A 17027-nucleotide genomic window follows, 5' to 3' on the forward strand; every position below is an offset into this window, starting at 1 on the left:
TATTTGTTTTAAAAATATATTAAATTATCAATTTAGATTTAAGGATAATATTTTATTAAAGTATGATAAGATTTAATATTAATTTATTTAGTTAATATAAGATAAATATAAATTTGAGAATATATTCTATGAATGACACGTGTTCAAAACTTAGTTTCTTTTATTATAGTAGATAGATAGATTAATATTTAATTAACTCTTAATTGAATAACTAACTAAATATATAATCATTTTGTAAATGATTAATTTCATTGATATTTCTCTAAATATTTATTCCGCATTACCGTTAATATCAAGAATTCGTCAAACGTAAAATTTATTTTTTAAATATTATTGGTTATTCGCAAGTGTGTCTTTTTAAATTGTACCGTGTTAGCAACTTTATTTAATCATAACTTAGCCATCTCATATCCAATAAGATTTATCCACCGGTGGTTTTCCTATGGACTTTCATCGGGTTTACCGGAGGTTGGTGTGGGTGAAAATTTGTAGTGCTTCGTGAAAGGAGAAAACTAAAAAGATTCAAGAGAAATTTATAACATTAAATTTAAGCGAACTTGTTGAATAAAATTATACAAAGCAATACTTTAAGCAAATCGTGAGGGATATAGATTAGGAATAGATTCTAACAAACATTATCACAAGACATAAAAATGGCGACATTTAGCTGGATAGAAATCTACTTGTTGAAAAAGGGGTCTCTTTAATTGTTAATTAATTATAAACAATGAATTCTTATGTAGAAAACCGAAGCGTAAATGACATTACCTCAAGTTTATAATATACAAAGACAGACAATGGTATCTTTAAGCTAATCAAAGAAAATGGAATGGATAATTCATTAGTAGTACATGTACATGTTTTAATATAATTACATAGTCATAACATATATTAATATAGCTGACTAATCGAAGAAAATGGAATGGAATGGTAATTCATTAGTAGTACATGTTTTAATATAATTACATAGTCATAACATATATTAATATAGCTGACTTAGTAGTACGTGTTTTAAGATATTACATAGTCATAACATATATTAATATAGCTGAAATTGACCAGTCCAAAATGTTATTATCTACAATATAAATTTTTGATGAAGCTGGTTATTCTCAGATAGAAAATATTGTCATGAATTACCATGAATGTGTTCTTTTAGGTTTAGGTTGAAAGCCTCTAAACACACCATAGAAGCGAATCTGGTTATTATATACCATAGATTGTAAAAATGGCAAAAAGCAAGTTCATTTACCATACTTTACCATCACTATATAGAAAATTACTCGGATAGTCCCTGTAGTTTGCTCAGATTTCACCTTTAGACTTTAGTCCATACATTTTTAAAATTACAGCTATAGTCCCCAACTTTAGCAAATTCGTTCTCGAATAGTCTCTAGCGTGGATGAGGGTTAGTTTTCTCAGTTAAGTGAGTGTGAAATGACGAGAATGCCCTTATTATCAATTAAAATAGTTAAAACTCTCAACCAATTATAATATTAGAAAAAATAGTGGGCCCCACCTTATCCTATCCCCACACCTACCCCTCTCTTCCATTTCTCTCTTTCTGTAAATGCACTTCAGGATGATAAGTGCGGGATGTGGCTTCTCGAAGGCTCGAGAAGATTTGCAGATCCCGCATATATCAAGGGGGAGTCTGTAAGTGCACCAAAGTTTGATAAATGCTAGATGTTGCTAAAGTTTCAACATAGAAGGACTAATCTTGTAATTATGTGAAAGTGTCACAAATTTCGACAAGGAGTTCTTGTACATGTCCGAATTTGTGGATTTTCTATGTCAGTACTTGTGTTTCTTTCATATGGTCCGAATTTGTGATTTTGGTTAGGTATCAGTACCTATTTGTTAAGTACTGACAAATGTTTTCCATTGTATTGTCCGTATTTAGTCTAGGGTTTCTTGGATGTCCGAACTTAGGTGTGTATATATAGTCTAAGTGCCTATACGTATTTAGTGAGAACGCATTCAATGAAACAGTGAAAATTTTGGAGAAAACCTCTTGTGCAAACAAACCCTAGCTTTGTGTGTTCTTCATTCAATCTGTGGGATTGTTGATTGTGAATACTCAATGTATTCACTGTCCTCTCATCTTCTACACCTGCTGTGCGAGCTCTACGTTGCGGTACGAGGCACACGGTGGTTTCCGCACATCGCGTGTGTCTTTGATCGGTTCTGTTCGTGTGTTCGTTGAAGGAAGACGACCTTACACTTTCTCTTTCTCGAATTTTGTATGCAACACCAACTAAACGACCACCACCACCACAATTAAACCACCACAACCACCCTCTTACCAAATCTCATATCAAACATACAGAAACAATACAAATCAATAATACCCAACAATTAACAAATCAAAGAAATGAAACTGATGAACAAAAGTTGAGTATCAATGAACGGATCAGAAGATAACAACGGTTGTTGTTCACAATTTCGTGATGGCTGCACGTGGTAGAAGGCTCTGGTGAACAAAGGTGTTACAGTGGTTACGACGGAAGGAGACGGCTGGTTCACGACTCTAGTGGTTTGAGTAGTGGCGGTAGGTGGTGGTCAAATCGGTAGTTGCGGTGGCGAGTGGTGGTACACGGATACATGAATGGTCGTTTGCTAGTCAGAAACTGCTCAAAAGCTCCAGTCTTGTATTTGGTTGCGGTGGTGTAATTATGACGTCGGTAGCTGCAATGGTTATGGTGGGGTTGGTGAAGGAGACAACAGGGTGAAGTGGTGGCTGTGGGGTGATGGTGGATGGGGGTGGTTGATTTGGGGATGGGTGGTTAATGGTGGAGGCGGGTATGGGTTTAGGAGGCGGAGCATGTGGTGGTGGAAGGGGATGTTAGTGGTGGGGAGTGGTGATGGTGGTGGTGGTTTTTAGAGAAAGATAGAGAGAGTATAAGATATATATATATATATATATATATATATATATATATATATATATATATATATATATATATATATATATAAGTGTCTGTAAGTGTGTGTATATACATATATGTTTTAAGTTTAAGGTTTCTACAGGAAAGAGCCTTTGCTCTGATACCATAATTGTAACATCCCGACCCGAATAGGGCTGACGTGTCACTCTTATAGATATCAAAACTAAAACCAATCCATAACATTAAATAAAACATCCTAATTACATTTTATTACAATGCTAAAATAAAGAATATTGATCAGCAACTTCCTAACACTCCTCATTGAAATCCCAGATTACCTGTAAAGCAAAAAGACAAACACAAAAAGAAAATACGGCTGAGCAAAAATTGCTCGGTAACGGAGAAATCAATAGTGCAAGTAAAGTCATATCAGCGGAAGAAAAACACAACATAAAAGAACAGAGACGGTTACTGACATGTAACACCTCGAAATTTTGTGTCCAATAATGTGTTAACACGTGTCATGAGTTTACACGTGGCATTAAATATTAAATAAAGGACTAAAGTTGACAGACCTTGAAAGTATGTAAATTCGAGGGTTATAAATGTCAACAAAGAGTAAATATACTGTATAGTAACTCTAAACGATGCTCGTACCTTCAAACGAATAAATCATGGATCGTACGGAAGCGAAACGCGGAAGAAAGTGAGAGATTACAAGCTGCAAGGGTTAACTGTGTCAACATGTTTAATTATACCTCTGAGTGACCCTTTGACGAACCTGAGGCTTTGTAACAGTAAAATACGCTCACTAGAATGTACTATATAAATTTCGCGAAGTTCCGTTTTAAAACGAGAAAGTTATGATCAAATTCGTACGAGAGGGGTTAAAAGTGTCAACAATGAAAGTTAAGGCTTTCCGGATAGTAATTAAATTAACCGGGGACTTGACAGTGTGGGTAAAAGACACGAGGCCCTTAATTGTAATTAACCGAGGGCTAAATCGCAAAGTTACCCCTTCGAACCCGAAAGGTCAGGTTATTAATTACAAAGATTCGGTTAATCATTACAAAAGATTTAAAAATCTTTGAAAACAGGCCTCAGGCGGCCCGCCTGAGTGAAACATATAAGTTGAAGCGGGCCGCGAGCCTCCTGCATATACCCGTGCTGACATGAAGATTCAGGCGGCCCGCGTAAAAGGTGCCCGATCTCTCATGCGGGCCGCGTGAACCACCCAGATGCAGAAACTTTGGACAGATGCATTGTTTGAAGTTGTGAACGATCATAGAGGCAATTAATGAAGCATGGGCGCCCTCTACATGACCCCTAGCATCCAGGGCCACCTGCTGATCATCCATACTCCCTTGTAGGTTGAGTTGTAGTGATCTTGTGCTTGGAAATTCACTATAAAAGGCACTACATTGCACACTAATGAATCACACCTCAAACCTGCATTCTAACTCACTTCTGGAGCTCCAAAGCTTTCCTCTATGATTCTAAATCGTGCACCAAGCTTCTGTAAGTATGCCAAACCTTTTATGGCTTTGTTTTTGCTTAGTTTAGCTCAAAAGTCAATCCGTCGTAACTAACGATTGACTTTGCGATAAACCACGAATGGTCCAGTGATTTGTCGAATCAAAGATAGTTATATGTTGGTAATCATGTGGGCATTAAACCCCTAAAAGGGCACCCTCTGATTCCCACTCTAACTAGATCAAAAATCGAGTCAAACGTGCTTAGAAAAAGTCAACAGAAATGTTATTTTGCGATTTCTTGCATAATCTGTAATGTAGATGATATGTAACCTGTTTGAACACTCATAAAACATGATAATAAGTATATAAACTTGTCTAAGCTTGTTTGGTCCGACCATTTTCTGTTTTGACCCGGTTCGGAGCCGAAAGTCGCAAAAGGTTTGACTTTTGCATTGACTTCAGTTCTGACCCGTTAAAGTTTGATTTAGATATGCCTTAGGACTCTCTTAGGACCAGGTTACATGATGGTATAACCCTCTGTGACCGGTTTGTTGTTTGTCCGAGTCTTTTACACATTTCCGTTAAATGCTGACCGTAACGCCCTTTTTAATTTAAAACGAGAATTTCGGACTCGTGAAAGGATCATGACCTTGGTTACTGATTTCTAAGCATGTCCCTAAAATTTCACGTCAATCCGAGGTCCAGAATATGAGTTATGCTAATTAGCGCAAATTGCGAAACTTTAGTAATTAAATAGCGCAATTAGCATAACGCCTATCTAAACCCGGATTTCAACACCAAACCTTTTGCTCACTGTTGTAAAATAATATTTTGGGATTTTTAAAGATTTTTAATTATTTTTTTTACCTGCTCATAACCAACGGTTATGGCAACGGTTCGGTAAATACCGAATATACCCTTTTCGGCCATAACTTGAGTTCTACAAGGTCTTTTGACCCGATTCCAGTTGCTACTGATTTTAAATAATAAATAAAGTATTTTAGACTTTATAAACTGTTCGGGAAACTCAGATTTCCTGTAGAACTCTAAAACCTCTTTTATAATCTTTAAAAAGGACCAAAATACCCCTACGGGGCACAATATGAACTTAAACTCGTTATGGGCATTACGGAAGGTACCCTACTGATACCACAACCTCTTTAAGGCATATTGACTTAGGAAATCAGTGTAGGACTCCTACGGTTACCCGTTGCGCCTTTAGCGCGCACGGTTCAGCTTATGTAACTAGTTTACATAAGTTAGCCGAAACGGGTCAAACCATATTGCTTTGACCCCAAAATCCAGAGTATGATTATTATACCCAAATAAAACAAGTCTTCAAACTTGTTGGGTCAAAATCACACTCCATTCACGGTTTTCGCCTTTCACGCGATTAAACCGTAACTATCCTTTGAAACTGACCGGTCTAAGCTACGGCAAATATAAAGACCCGTTAGGATTCTAATAGGTTATTTTAAAACCTTCGTTCCAGAATAGGAGACCAGTAAAAGCTATCTGTGATTTATTCAATTAAGGATTATACTTGCAAAGGTAAATACTTTTAACTTATTTTCCGTTATACGGGCTTGGGTTACGGTATCTAAAATACCGCTTGGTCGGGCAATTGACCTCAACTCATTAGTAGTTGGGTATTATCAATGTGACCCGTTTAAAAACTGTTTTGTTGGCTTAAAGCCTTTGGGGGCTTAATGACCATATCCCGGATATCCTTGGCAGCATTTACGAATAGCCACGACCTTGACATCCCGGTGTAGGCGTACACCCGGCATTATGTCCATAACTATAAAAGTGTAGCCGTTGGTTACCTGCCACGGTTTTATACCATGTGGTGTGTCTATTAAACTTTAACCCGATACGACTCGGGCGACCAAACACATAGTAACATGTAATTCTTTACAAGATTTAATTATAAATTATCCCAAGTTATAAAGAGTTTGTGCCTTGAGCATTTAAACCAATTTTATTAAACATTTTACAAAAGTGTCGGTTGAATGTATTTACTAGTGTAAACTGTCGTATTTTCCAAAAAGATTAATGCAGGTACTAAACGTAATCGGCTGGCTATAGCTCCTTAGCATCAAAGAGTCTCGCAAGCTTTTGATGCCTTGTCTGTTGAACAATACGTTTTATTATTTTGATCCCATGTGGATACCATTCGACTATTTGTGATACATTCGATATTACAATCAACGGTTGAATTATAATTATCTTTATGCTTCCGCTGTGCATTCATATAATTGTGTGGTTTGACTATATTGTTGCCAACTACGTCACGGTAATCCCCCACCGGGCCCACCGGTGATACACGTGGAAATCGGGGTGTGACAGGTTGGTATCAGAGCCAACACTGAGTGAATTAAACACTAGCCTTTATGTTTAATCTCAGTTACACAATTGCACATACTTGAGTCTAGACAAGAACATAGGACAAATTCGAATTGCTATTCCAAGTTTGTCTTTTTTTTTTGTTATTGTTATTTAAAGTTTTGAAAGCAGGAAATATGCCGCCTGCAATCAGACGAGGAAGAGGAGGAAGAGGCAGAGGAACGATCATTACTCACCATGATCACGAAGCTGGACCTTCGAACACGCGAGCTCCTTCCAGTACAAGGAGTGAAGAACCACAGAGACGAAGAAACCTTTTTGAACCTGCGAGACATTCTACCTCGCATAGCTCAACACCCTCATACCGTCATTCGTTTGGACCAGATTCGGAAAATAATCCCAATAACCCTCAACCATCCTTTTTACCTCTACAGCGATCTGCTTCGCAGCGATCTGCTTCGCACCACTCTTACGGCGATCCATCACCCTTCTTCGTAGGACAGTTTAACCCGGCGGATTATGTCCAAGAGCCTATAGGGTATAACCCTCTAGGACCAGAGGATCACTTTTCTGAAGATAATGCAGTGGATATGGACGAGGATACAGACCCCGTCGAGCCTGCTAGGGGAACTCCCACACATCCAATCGAGATCTGGACGGGTCATCCTTCCATGGAACGCCCTATCAAGGTCCCGATAGTTACCAGGCGAGGTTTGACCAATGTAATTGGTACTTTACACCTTCACATAATTACTCGCCCCATGAACAACAACAACAACAGGATCCTTCTGAGGATTCGCGGTTCGTGGCTGTTACACCACCACCACCGCCACAGGTTCAACCAGTAATTCCAGATCCGCCAAGGCGTAGAAGATCAGGAGCACGGATGTCTACCCGAGGAGGGGAATTCCATTTCAGCACCCCTCGCCACTCGAGTGCTAGTCACTTTCTGTCAGTACCTGAAGAAGGACCTTCAAGTCCAGTACAGGAGGCAAACTCCACACCAGTTGCACCATCTTCGCCACCATTTGGGTATGACCACCCAATACCTGCGTACACGGGTCCAACGGCATACAACCCGTTCGAACAGCTGTCGCACGCGCATTACAATTACAACTATGATCGGGACCCATATCTGATAGCGGCTAGGTATAATGCCCGCTATCCCGACGGAGCTTTTGGAAACCTAGGGATACCGGACTACTCAGCTCATGGGTATCCAACACCTCCTAGACCTCCAGTTCCGCAACCGGCGCCACAACCACGTTTCTCTCCTCCTGAGCAAGAAGAGATCCTCCACCGATTAAGTCGTGTGGAACAAGATTTCGAGGAAGAACGAAAGAACAACAGGGGATTCCTTAAGGGTCTAGCAAACCTGTTGAAGGGCAAGAAGAAGAAACGAGACCATTAGTCTCCTTATGTAATGTTGTATTTCAATTTAGTCCCTGCGTGGACATTTATCGTATTTCAGTCCCTACGTGGACTTATCTTTTAGTCCCTGCGCGGACATCTATCTTGTGTTGGTCCCTGCGTGGACTTGTTTTTCTACAAACCTCTGCGTAGGTACTTATTTAATTATAAAGTCCCGTTTAGGGCAGCGTGTAATCGTATTTGAAGTTATGGAATGTTATATTATAAATTTCATTTTTGTGATTACTATATATGAAGTAAATCAAAATCATTCCTTTTAAATTTAAATCTGCCTAAATAAAGAGTCTTAAGAGTGAAACCTAGCCAAGTGTCTTTTTAGACCCGGCCAAGATGGTAAGACCTGATTAAAAGATTCAGAATTCGAGTTAACCTCTGTAACCATGTTAACGTTCATGGAAGATGTGATTCGTTAAAATCGCACGCGTCATTCTTGTATAAGAATCCTTCTAAGGATTCCAAAGCCCAAATAAATGATATAATAAATCATGGGTTAAAACATCAATGAAGATGATCACTTATTAAACATCCATTAGAGATGTAGTGCCTACGGGCCAAACTTGTTAAACATCCATTAGCGATGTAGTGCCTACGGGCCGAATTATCAAGCATCCATTAGTGACGTAGTGCCTATGGGCCATAATTATTGTCATAATAAGACAAAAGACAGTGGTGGTCTATGACTCCCTGTCAGAAAGGGTAAAAGGACTACGGTTCAAACCTTCATACCTTGATTCTCTGTAATCTCGGCTAATATTATAAAAACGTCCTCGTGACTAGGCTTTTGTGCCAATAACAATATTATTTGTAATTAGGATAAGTATGTTCAAATCCTAAATAAAAACGAGTAACAAATTATCCATATATGGTCTCTGTTACCATGGTTAATGAATTGCCATAAAAGACAATTCCATAATAAACTCCTAAATAAAATTTTCGTTATCTTCTGTAACAGATTCAAGTTACCATGGCTGACCCTAGTGGAGAAAATAGCCACTCGAAGGAAGACGAATATGATAATGCCCAGGTTCATCTGACGGGCGCAGAGTTGAAAGCTCTTGTCGATAATGCTGTCAAGGCAGCTCTGGATCGACAATATGAGGAATATACTGAATCTCGGAGCCGAACTATATCCAAACCACACTCAAAGCCGAAAACCCACACAAAATCTCACAGCAAACCGCTGTCCAAGCCTAAAAAGGACGATGATAATCATTCGTCCAATGAAAACAGTGTCCGTCAAGAAAGAGTATATATTGACGCATCTCGCGCCAGAGGCTGCACCTACAAATACTTTGTATCATGCAAACCCCGAGACTTCAATGGGGAGAAAGGAGCGGTCGATTGTATGACATGGCTTGACGAGATGGACACTGTGGTGGACATCAGCGGCTGTGCGGAAAGAGACGTGGTAAAGTTTGTGTCTCAGTCATTCAAGGGAGAGGCCCTGGCTTGGTGGAGGGCGTTGGTTCAAGCCTCGGGAAAGGCTGTTCTATACAGCATGACATGGGAGGAATTCGTTTCTCTCATCAAAGAGAATTACTGCCCTCAACATGAGGTGGAAAAGATAGAATCCGATTTTCTTGTCACACCCTGGCTTTGCGGAAGCGTGGTTAATTTGGTGTGACTTCTTAATACCATAGCTTAATCATAACAAAGCTATATGAATTAAAAACATGCAAGATCATCCATTAAGTTTTAAAAACCAAATACAATACCATTGTTTTAATGGGAAAACACCCTAATCAACCTTAACATTGTTCAACAATACAAACACAACATAAACACAGTTTAAGGACTGTGACTTGTCCAGGAAAGAGTCACATTCCCTAAACCCCGGATGACCTCGTACTAGTGCAGCGGGAAAACGTGCCATACCGTGCCAGATCTTTTAATTCCCTGAAATACATGTAAGTTGAAAAATCAACAATAATGTTGAGCGAGTTCATGTGTAAGTGAGTAAATAAACCTTTGTATTTATCAAAATCCTGGTATGTAGCAAATAAGGAAAAAGAGATCACCAATGGTTTGCAAGGCCATTGATATGTGTGAAATGCAAGTAGGAAGGCTCAAACCTAGCAGATTTATGCGTCGGGTACAAAGTCATCCCGAGGTCCGTTATGCTGGGCCTGGGACTGGGCTCGCTACACCCAAATAGATCTATCGCTCCTGCCCCTCGGTCCTACCCTGAGGATTAATGACCTCAAGTTTCCGCCTACCCATTCACATGATCTAAAAAGTAACCCTCCTTACGCTAACCATACCATGTATAAAGTAATCATAAACATTGTAACATGTATTTCACCCCCGCAGTTTAGAAAACTGAAAACAATTAAGAGAAAAGGGGGACATGAACTCACAGTCAGTGCGTCTCTACCAAGTACTCCGAATGTCAGCTGTGCGACGACCTACATGTACTAATTCTATTAGACGGATGGCCGTGCCTTAGCTTTATAGTTTGGGTTTTTGGGAAATAGTTAGACAACTATTTCGTGTTTATATTTTGCATGTACTTGGTAGTTAATCTCCTTCCCAAGGATGGGGGATTCAATACATGTGCGTTCAATTTATAATATTAAGTCTCACTTAATATATCTTCATTCCAAATATAAATATTTTTCTCAAAAATATTATATTTCCATTTCACAAAATTTTTCCCCAAAAATAATACATTGATAAAATATGCGTTCATAATCATTTCCGTATAATGCGTAAGTTACGTTTTAGTAATCGTGTGGTAATAATAATTACCGTTGTAACTTATATGTTTATCGTGAAAGCGTTTGTATTATTTTGGATTTGTCAATGTTTGCAAATATTATTTTTACTCTAAAAATAATATTTGTGTATTTTCACAAAATAATCATAAACAGTGTTGTGAAAATTATATTTACCCAATATATATTTATCACGTTTAGTTTTGTGAAAATCCCACCTCCGAATATTTGTAAATAAAGTCGTGGCGAAATATATTTTGAACACATGTCGAAAATAATTCTAACACTTGTAAATAATTCTAAGTGTTAGGTTTTAGAAAAATTTCGCCAGAGTTTCCTCTGTAACTGGAGGTGGCCACGCTTTCAAGCGTATCATTTTCTTTTACAAAATCATTTCAACAACTTCTTGATTCAATCAAACAATTTCCGACACATCAAACTAGTCGACAAGTATGTAAATCGCATAATCACATGAACTTGTAGTTTTTCCGAAAACTATAGTGTAGATCCCGTTATAGTTTGTGGATCTATGTGTAAAATAACTTATTATCGTAAAAACCTCGTTTTTAGAATAAATCTATCTTTACACCTTCTTGTCAACTTTTACAAAGATCGTTATTTTGTCGAAACTTTCATTTCACAAGTGTTTATACGCTTGTGGTTTGTAAAAATCACACTTGTTAGTGTGTTATCCGTCTTTTAGAAAACATGATTTTCTCGACACTTGGTCCTTTGAGAATACCACTTGCAGATACGTAGATCCGCTAGTTTTAAACACCATTTTACAAGTAAAAATACTTTCACACAAGTTCATGTTTCTCGTGTGGTAGAGTTTCACCTTTTAACCCTTGTACCGATAGAAACAAGCTTATGCCAAGATCCATGATCTTAACCAAACCGGGTTAAATGGTGATCCGAGCTACCACAACGTAGATCGGGCCTAAATATTCACAACTTTCAAATACTACAACTTTTACACAACTATTATGCCTTTAACCATCAATATTCATGTATTTAGTAGACTTTAAAGATTCAAAATGCAAGTTTCCGAGTTTTAACCGTTACAAATCTTATTAACCACCTTAGAATGATTCGAGTATGAGTTTCAAGTGTTATACCTCTAGCTCGGGGCTAGGGAAGAATCTAGGCGAAAAGGTGGTGGATAAAAGCAAGATATTGAGGTCCTTCGCCTTCCGTTAGCTCCAAGACTCCTTATGCGTGACCCGAAAGACTTGTATATGCTTGGAATGTGGAGATTAAGATCGAAAGGTGGTGAGGTGCCAAGGGGGGTGTTCGGCCGTGAGTCAAGGGAGCAAGGGAGAGAGAGTTGTGGTTGGTTTGTGAAGTGAATAATCTCTTATGTAATCACATGTATTTATAGACAAAGTTAGCATGTTTATCCTTTGGTTTTGATGTCTTCAAGATATGAGACATAGTGTAATATTATAATCAAAATGGTACTTGGCTAGTTACATGGGGACCGAATCGGCCCAAGGGGGGGGGGTCTAGTTCGATTTCAAGTAGATAGTTAGAGTTTAGTTACGTTAAACCAAGTTAGATTAGGGGTTAACTTAGTTAGTCACATGTTGTGCTTTAACGCGGGTGTTAGGGTATTCAGGGACCCTAACTGGCTCGGAAAAAGACCAATAATATTATTGTCAATATTTTTATGTTCCGGGTATAATCCGGTTGTTCGGTTGGATAGTAATCCGTTAAAGTGCTTAAGTAAGCTTTTAAGTGTCGTAAATAATATTTTTAGTGACACAACTCATTCTGCAAAGTGTCAGGAATATTTTCCTCATGTTTTGGCACTTTATTAGTTAGCTAAAAGCTGAATCTTTGGTTAAAGTGCTGTGTTTTGTGCTCAGAATACGTTTTAGGCACATCCAGTCATTATATCTTATTCCTAGAGACGCAGTTCTATAACCCTTGTATCCCTACACTCACTATGGGTGTAGTAAAATATTTCTGGCTCATACAGGCCCTTAGAGGCAGTGTCTGCCTGATGCTGGCTTTATCAGCATGTTCAATAGGTTATCCGTTCTAATGCTACTGTGCTTTAGTGCATCATGTTTGTCACTAAGGTTCAACGTGTAAATAATGTAGTGACGGAAATCAAAGTATGATGCAGGAATATACAAGTACTAGAAATCAAGTAGCAGTTCGTCAGCAATTTCAGTTAAGCACAATAATTAAGCAGCAATTAATTATTAATTAAATCGTACGGATACCTGGTTTAGTGAGGGTTGTCACATTTCTATCATTGGTGATGACAAACCTTGACTGCCAAGCTTACCTGACGAGCTTCAACACGATGTCTCGGTTGGTTCCATATCTGGTAACCCCGGAGCCAAAGAGAATCGCTCGTTTCATCGGCGGGTTAGCCCCCGAAATAAAGGCAAGCGTGAAGGCCTCTCGGCCAGCGACCTTTCGATCTGTAGCCGATATATCTCTGTCCCTTACTCTGGATGCGGTCCGACAAAGATCGCTAAGGAACAAAGAAGCTGAAAAGAGAAAGCGTGAAGATGAAACTTCACAGAGGTTGGGCAAGAAGCACCGTGGAAACGGTGATAACAAGAGGGGATCAGAGTCAAGGAAGGATGGGCAACAGTCTGGTGAGAAGCCCAAGTTCAAGACTTGCAAGAGACATCACTTTGGGAAGTGTAGGCTCGAGTCAAACTCGCAGACTCAGTCGAAGTCTTATGCTTGCGGGTTGTGCAAATCCAAGGACCACAAGACTGTGCACTGCAAGAAGATAAAGGATGCGACCTGCTATAACTGCAGCGAGAAGGGGCACATTAAAAGCAACTGCCCTAAATATGCCAAGAAGCCTAAAGAGACCAAGAAGAACAATGCTAGAGTCTTCAGGATGGAGGCGAAAGAAGCAGTGCTGGATGACAACGTAATCACAGGTACTTTTCTCGTAAATGATATCTTTGCAAGAGTACTTTTTGATTCGGGCGCTGATAAGTCTTTCGTAGATCATAAATTTTGTAAATTGCTGAATATGCCTGTCAAAACCTTAAATGTGAATTACGAGGTAGAGTTGGCAGACGGCACCATAGAAACCGTCTCCACTGTGTTAGATGGATGTGTGATATCCATTAAGAACCACTCTTTTCCTCTATCTCCACTTCCCTTTAAATTGGCCGGTTTTGACTTAGTGTTGGGTATGGACTGGTTATCTCACAACCAGGCCCAAATCGTCTGCAACAGAAAGCAGATTGTGATAAAGACTCCGGCTGGTGAATCGCTTACCATTCAGGGAGATACCCAGTACGGATTGCCTGAGCAAGTGACTATGCTCAAGGCTTCTGAATGTCTAAAGAAAGGTTGTGTCATCTACATGGCACAGGTGATTATTGAAGAGCCTAAACCAAAGATAGAAGACATTCCCGTCATTTCGGAGTATCCAGAAGTTTTCCCTGAAGATCTACCTGGGTTGCCACCAGATAGACAAGTGGAATTCGGGATTGATATCATCCCTGGAGCAGCACCTATTGCTAGAGCACCTTACAGGCTAGCGCCAACCGAAATGAAGGAGCTAAGAACCTAGCTGGATGAACTACTAGCTAAAGGTTTCATCAAACCTAGTTCGTCTCCCTGGGGAGCCCCTGTCCTGTTTGTGAAGAAGAAGGACGGATCGATGTGCCTGTGCATCGACTATCGCGAGCTTAATAAGGTCACGATAAAGAATAGATATCCCTTGCCGAGGATCGATGATTTGTTCGATCAGTTACAAGGGGCAAGTTATTTTTCGAAGATTGACTTGAGGTCAGGCTACCATCAACTGAAAGTCAGAGATGAAGACGTACATAAAACAGCATTTAGGACTCGCTACGGTCACTACGAGTTCCTAGTGATGCCTTTTGGGCTCACAAATGCACCGGCTGCGTTCATGGACCTCATGAATCGCGTTTGCAAGCCGTACTTGGACAAATTCGTCATCGTTTTCATCGAGGACATTCTTATATACTCGAAGAACTGAGCTGACCATGAGAAACACCTTCGCTGTATTCTCAAACTGCTACATCATGAGAAACTCTATGCCAAATTCTCCAAGTGCGAATTCTGGCTACGAGCAGTCCAATTTCTCAGACACGTTGTCAGCGAGCGTGGAATCCAGATGGATCCCGCTAAAGTAGAGGCTGTCATGAATTGGCAAGAGCCAAAGACGCCTACAGAGATTCGTAGTTTTCTGGGATTAGCAGGATACTACAGGCGATTCATTGAAAATTTTTCAAGGATTGCTGCGCCCTTAACTTCCCTGACCAAGAAGAAGATAAAATTTGTTTGGGGTCCTAAGCAGCAAGAGTCCTTTGATATACTAAAGCAAAAACTGAGCAACGCTCCTGTGCTGACACTACCGGAAGGTACCGAGGAGTTCGTAGTTTACTGCGACGCATCACACACCGGCATGGGATGTGTGCTCATGCAGAAAGGCAAGGTTATTGCCTATGCTTCGAGACAGTTAAAGGTGCACGAGAAGAATTACACCACCCATGACTTGGAGCTGGGTGCCGTTGTGTTCGTACTAAAACTGTGGAGGCATTATCTGTATGGTATCAAGTTTGGTATCAACATCTGTTTAATCAGAAGGAATTAAATATGAGGCAACGCCGGTGGATGGAGACCTTAAATGATTATGATTGTGAAATCAGGTATCATCCCGGCAAAGCAAATGTAGTCACTGATGCCTTAAGTAGAAAGGAAAGGGTGAAACCTATCCGAATCAATGCCAAGAGCATTGAAGTAAAGAATAATCTGATGGAAAGATTGTTAGCTGCACAGCGAGAAGCTGTGTTGGAAGCTAACTATCCTAAAGAAAAGTTAGGAGTAACTGAGGAGCAGTTAACTCTTAGCAAGGAAGAATTTTACGATTGAATGGGCGAATATGGGTTCCTATTTATGGAGGACTACGGGATGTTATCCTCCAGGAAGCCCATAGTTCCAAATATTCTGTCCATCCTGGAGCAGATAAAATGTATCAGGATCTAAAGGCAAATTATTGGTGGATAGGCTTGAAAAAGTCTGTAGCCGCTTATGTAGCCAAATGCTTGACTTGTGCGCAAGTCAAGGCTGAGCATCAGAAGCCGTCTGGCTTGCTACAACAGCCTGAACTTCCTGAATGGAAGTGGGAATGTGTAACTATGGATTTTATTACCAAGTTACCCAAGACAAGGAAAGGAAATGACACAATATGGGTTATCATTGATAGGCTGACTAAATCAGCGCATTTCTTACCCATCAAGGAGACTTATAGCTCCGACACGTTAGCCCAGTTATACGTTGATAAGATTGTAGCCTTGCATGGCATACCGGTGTCTATTATCTCTGATCGGGATACTAGGTACACGTCCCATTTCTGGAAAAGCTTCCAGCAATCTTTGGGCACTCGTTTGAATTTTAGTACGGCTTACCATCCTCAGACAAACGGTCAGAGTGAGCGTACTATTCAAACGTTGGAAGACATGCTACGTGCATGTACTATCGATTTGGGTGGTAGTTGGGATAAGAACCTACCACTAATCGAATTCTCCTACAACAATAACTACCATACCAGCATTAAGGCTGCGCATTTCGAGGCATTATACGGTAGAAAGTGTCGATCGCCTGTTTGTTGGGCGGAAGTTGGAGATGTCCAGTTATCAGGACCAGAGATACTCTTCGAGACGACAGACAAGATTGTCCAGATTCGAGACCGTCTCAAAGCTGCCCGAGATAGGCAGAAGAGTTACGCGGATCCAAAGCGTAAAGATTTTCACTTCGAAGTAGGTGAAAAAGTGTTACTCAAAGTATCACCCTGGAAGGGGGTGATGCGTTTCGGTAAGAAAGGCAAACTAAGCCCGAGATACATAGGACCTTTCGAGGTTATCAAACGGGTGGGGTCAGTTGCCTATAAGCTAAACTTACCAGAGGAGCTCAATGGAATTCACAATGTGTTCCACATCTGCAATCTAAAGAAGTGCTTCGCTGATAAATCATTGGTGATTCCACACACAGATGGGCATATAGATGAGAGCTTGAAATTTGTGGAGAAGCCCTTGTCGATTGAAGATCGACAGGTGAAGAAGGTTCGAAGGAAGCATGTACCTATAGTAAAGGTCAAGTGGGATGCCCGTAGAGGTCCCGAATTCACGTGGGAAGTTGAAGCCACGATGAAAGAGAAATAC

Source organism: Helianthus annuus, chromosome 6, assembly GCF_002127325.2.
Source record: "Helianthus annuus cultivar XRQ/B chromosome 6, HanXRQr2.0-SUNRISE, whole genome shotgun sequence".
NCBI classification, from domain to species: domain Eukaryota; kingdom Viridiplantae; phylum Streptophyta; class Magnoliopsida; order Asterales; family Asteraceae; genus Helianthus; species Helianthus annuus.